General features: G+C 49.1%; 1 protein-coding gene across 1 annotated transcript in view; it reads right to left on the bottom strand.

Annotated features, from left to right (window-relative positions):
• Positions 1-5,275, bottom strand: part of aff2 (AF4/FMR2 family, member 2) — a 178,974-nt gene that overhangs the window by 19,201 nt on the left and 154,498 nt on the right. The gene's annotated exons all lie outside the window — the stretch shown is intronic.

Raw genomic sequence — 5,275 nt, 5'->3', positions numbered from 1 at the left:
TTTGAGGTTGTCTAAATTCAACTGATTTAAAGGCTTTGAGGTTGTCTAAATTCAACTGATTTAAAGGCTTTGAGGTTGTCTAAATTCAACTGATTAAAAGGCTTTGAGGTTGTCTAAATTCAACTGATTTAAAGGCTTCAGTCCAGACTAAAGGGTTCAATATTTCTGCACTAGATACCCGTGGCAGCTCATATATCACAGTGCTGGGAAATCATATTAAATATATGCAGTGATTAGTGGTAAAGCTCAGCTAGCGAACACTCCATCCTCCGGACTCACTACACTCGACCCCCCGACCCTTGTCACCAGCGTCCCTTTGATGAGCAGTAGGTCTCCGCAGCGCTAATTAAATATCTAAAATTAGCTTTGGCGCCCTTGTCGGTGTCATGTTACCTTAAAGCTGTAGGACACAGGACACAGGACACAGCAAAGAGCTAGCAGCAGCTAAGGGTATACCATACTAGAAACATCACTGCTCCTGTACCTCCCAGCATCCTCTCTGAGGAGGATCTACACTGGTTGGACGTAGCCATTCACAACACATACAGTACTACCACCCATCAGAGAAAAACAACAGCCTGTAAGTACACTGTGGACATCCATAATGAATGTGTACATCCCTGTAACCATTTACAGTACATAACAGGATGCTCTACACATTCCTTTTCTCATCCAGTAACCATAGTGATGAGTTAAGTAAGTACTGCACTGTGAGCGGTTCGGCGACACTTACTCTTTTGTGCTAATGTTCTTGTGGTTGTGAATGGGTGAGATGCACGGGGGAAGAAGCATGGAGTCTTTCTCCAACCGTAACTTCTTGCTCCCGCCGACAGCGTTACAATGGTCCGACTGAAGAACACACACACAAACAGCACAGTCAGCATTGAACATACTATCAGCACTTTCTCACTGCTCCTCCATGGACACACTCCAACCACTATCCTACAAACCAATACCAGTTAGTACCTAGAGAGAAAAAGAGTGAGAAAGGTTCTGCACTTGCCTTGTGTTTCCTCTTGGCCTTGCTAGGTTTTTTTTCAACAGGGGTAGACTGTTGACTGGCGGGGGACTGGTGTCTGTGCTTGGTGCTGGTTTCCCAGTGTTCCTGGGGCTCAACCTTCACAGGAGGGGGCTCAGGGGGGTCCTGTCCTGGGATTCTAGACAGGAAGCTCAGCTCGATCTTCACCCACAGTGACTTGATGTCCTCAAAGTCCCTGAGAGGGGACAGCAGTTCGTTCTGGACGATGGGGACAGGGGATAAGAGGGGGTCTTCCAGTAAGCCCCCAACCACAGCAGGGTCTGGGATAGAGATGGAAGTGCTGCAGGTGCTGGTAAGGCTACTGACACTCAGGATATTGCTGTTGCAGTCCTTGGCTGCTTTGAGAGTCTGCAGGCTGCTGGGACCTGGGCAGGGAGGGTTAGGGACCTTGATCAGATCCTCTGGTTCAGAGTGGCACTCAGACGACGAAGACTCCGTCTCGATGAACTCCTTGGACTTGGGGAGGATCCTGCTGGGCCCCCTGTGCTTCTTCTTGTCCAGGACTGGGGCTGGGGGAGGATGAGCTGGAGTAGAAGTAGTGGTAGTGGTGGTGCGAGGTTCCTTCCTAGGGGCAGCTTTCCCACTGGTGCCCTTGGTCCTGGACTTGGGCGGCTCCAGAAGAGGCGGAGGCTCCTTCTCCTTAGGGGTAGTGCTGATGGAGGGGTTGATGGGCTTGGACCAGGAGCTGTGTTCTTCCAGGCTGGATGAGCGCTCCACTTTCTTTGGCTGCTTCTTTCCAATGCTGCGTCTGGCTGGGGCCGGCTCCACCCCCGCCGCTGCTGGGGACTTTGAACTCTTGCCCTCTGAGACCTTTGGTCCAGTCTTGGGCTTGGCCTTCTCTCGGATGGGGCTGAGGAGGACCCGTTCCTTGGCGTCGGTCTGGGCCAGCAGGACGGTGGGCCCAGGCTTGCTCTTTCCTGGGGCCAGGTCCTGGCTCCCAGGTGCCTGCTGGCTGTGGTCAGGCTGGGAGCTGCAGAGCCCATGGCTCTCTCTCTCTGGCTGGGTACTGATAAGTGCTTTGTTGTGTGGGGTCACTTTGTTCAGCCACTTATCCAGCTGCCATTTGTTTGTTGATGGAGGTTCAGGCTGTGTGAGAACAAAATAAGTAGCAAGGACAAAGAATATACAGTTAGATAGATCCACGTTTGGTTTGATAGTAGACTACATAGCTTCATAAAACACTGTGTTGACTCATGAAAGTAAAATGTGATAATTCAATTGTCTCTTCAGAGTTATATGCTATCAAACCAATGAGTAACACATACTTTCCCTTTCACTCTTCCTCTCTGAAAGGCTCAGCCTTTAAATCCCATCTAACATGGCTTCCGGAAAACTCCTGTGTTTTTAGTAAAACATCAGTGGAGTGCACTTAGAGAGGGAATGAGACATCCTTAAAGACAGACAGGCCCTTTTCCTGGCCCACCTGGCTGTTCCCATTGGCTCTTCCCTGGTAGACAGGAAGTCATATGGCCTGTAGAGGGCGCCCAGATGCACTGTGGTAAATATTTACCCGGGTCTAACACTCAGTGCTCCTCTGTGGAATACTACTCTGCCTGGCACTTGAGCTGCTTAAGCTGCCATGCAAGTGTCGAAGTCACTTCACTACCATCAACTGCAACAACCGGGAAAGAGGGAAAGTTGCTACTAAGTCGGGTAGTTTAATCCTATCAAAATAATAGTGATATTAGAGTAGATGGGGGGTTTTCATCCCTGGATCAAAATGTTGTACTAGTGGTATTAGTGTAATATAGTGTGTTTTCTGTAGCCTAAAATAATAGGATAAATGTTTTTCCCTATAATATAACACTGATTGAGTATTGGTTGATAGCACAGTAAAAAATATATGACTGTCCCGGTTGGTTGGTACAATACAGTAAGGAGCGATTGTGTTATACCTCTGGGGTGGCGGTCCGGGAGGCCCCGTTACACTCGCTGTCACTGGAGCTGCTCTCACTGTCTGAATCCGACTCGGAGCTGCTCTCTGATTCACTGGAGCTGGCCGAGGCGCCGCTAGAGTGGCCCGGGTCACTGGTCCGAGACGTGGCCACAGGGATGCTGGGTAGGAGAGATTGAGAGAAAGAACGAGAGAGAAGAAATAGAGAGAGAGATAGAGAAAAGAGAGAGAACATATAGAGAAGGACAGAGAGAAAAAAACGTATATATTTTTGTATAGATAAAACATTTACTGTGTGATAGACAAAGCTTTACTGTAGCCTCATATTCCAACAGCACTACCTAGCCCTCTGTGACCCCGGACTGATATCATTCCACTGGCGTGTGTGACTAATGCACTGATGCGCTGTGACGCAGATTTCTTTTGTGTCATCATTTTGCTAAGAGCAGCCTTGTGCTCTGCCTCATGTTCGGCGCCAGCCACACGCCCGGCCTTGTGCTCTCTCTGCTCAGCACGCTCAGCAGCGACACAGAGTTGGACGAGATGAGTCCGCCTGTCACTGACATGACTCCCAAATCCACACAGCCTGAAGACAGCCCGAAGACAGCCCCATCAATCACACAGCACCATCTGCCTCTCTCTATCCCTCTCTCCCTCCATCCAGCCCTGAGATGCAGGCAGAGCAGCATAAACCAGGCTGACTCTACCAACGCACACATCCAGTCACAACATGCAAACCACTGTAAAGACTAGTAAAAAGAGGCTCACTAATATACACACTACTATAAACATATTAACACACACATGCACACACAAGCACTCTCTCTTTCTCTCTCTCTCTCTCTCTCTCCCTCTCTCTCTCTCTGTGTTGTACTAGGGCAAAATGTTATTCAGAGAATAATGTATCTGACATCTGAGTAAAAATAAACCCTTCCCCTTTCATGAAACACAACAGATAACTGCAGAACAAAGGAAATTGACATAATGCTTTATAATAAGCAATTTATTCTCCCTATTGAAAGTGTCAACACTAGACTAGCTAAAGATGTTGCAGGGGCGTACTGTACTTTACTGCTGGAGAAAGTAACAGCTCTAGCGGTTGACAATAAATGCCTTAAGGAGGCAGTTTGCTTTCTCACCACCTACGTACTTATTCTTCCACACTCTTTCAACCTTCTCTGTCACGCTACTGGTTCAGCTATTGGATCCTCAAAGGCCTAAGCTTTATAACACAATAAAAGCCACACTACACTACTGAAGCCCTCTAAAGACACTCCATCCACTACAGCCTAAAGCATGGTTATATGATAGGACCGGAGATACACTGGACAGGACCGCAGAAATTGAACATGATGGGTAACGATGGGTGTCTTTTCTGTCAACACCCCATTGATGACTGTGTTTTTCTGTGACAGGGTGAGGGGGCATATGGCCGCATGACCAAGACAGCTTGGAGATCAGCTCGGGGACATAGCGGTGGCACGAAACTCTGCAGTGAAAAAGAGCCATGTGTTAAATTACCACACTTAACCCAAATTCTGTGCCATGGACCAATAGCCTTTTGCTAACATGTCCAGCTTGTCTGAGCCAGGTCAGGTCCTTAGAGGAGACACTAGCTTCCCTGCCCCCAGGGCTTGCCTAGTGGCAGTTTGGTTCCAAAGCTGGATTACAGTACAAGGCTAGAGAGAGCAGGACCAGTGGACTCTGAGGCTCACAGCCAGGTCAGGTTAATTATTAAATATAGAGGAAGAGGCCAAGACCCTGTGGGTAATGTAGTGTGGCATGGTGCTCCTATGGCCTGCCCTGGCAGTGCCCGCCACTGCCCGCTGCCAGTAGGATGGCACAGCAGTAGCACACATGGCATCATGTCCTTGCTCTGAGTCCAAGGCCAAGCCCAATAGGCTCTTGGGAGTTGGGCCAGCACAGCACTACTGTCTGTCTGTCTGGGCCAGCACAGCAACATCAGCCACTCGTGTCCCTGTCTGTTGCGTGTGCTGTCTTGTCTTGTCTGTCTGTCTGTCCTTGTCTTGTCTGTCTGTCTTGTTGTCTGTGCTGTCTGGTCTTGTCCTTGTCTTGTTACCTTTGTATGTCTGTCTGGCCATCACTGCACGTCTGTCTGGTTGTCTGTCTGTCTGTCTGCTTCTGTCTGTCTGTCTGTCTGTCCTGCTGTCTGTCTGTCTGTCTGTCTGTCTTGTGCTGTCTGTCTGTCGTCTGTCTGTCTGTCTGTCTCTGTTGTCTGTTCTGGTCTGCCATGCTGCACTGCTGCTGTATCCTCTCCTGTCTGTTCTGGCTGTGCTGGTCTGCGTCTGTCTGTGGCTGTCTGGGCCAGCAGCAGCAACACT

This window comes from Salvelinus sp. IW2-2015, linkage group LG6.1, assembly GCF_002910315.2.
Source record: "Salvelinus sp. IW2-2015 linkage group LG6.1, ASM291031v2, whole genome shotgun sequence".
Lineage (NCBI taxonomy): Eukaryota > Metazoa > Chordata > Actinopteri > Salmoniformes > Salmonidae > Salvelinus > Salvelinus sp. IW2-2015.
This window is presented reverse-complemented; position numbering and strand designations above follow the sequence as displayed.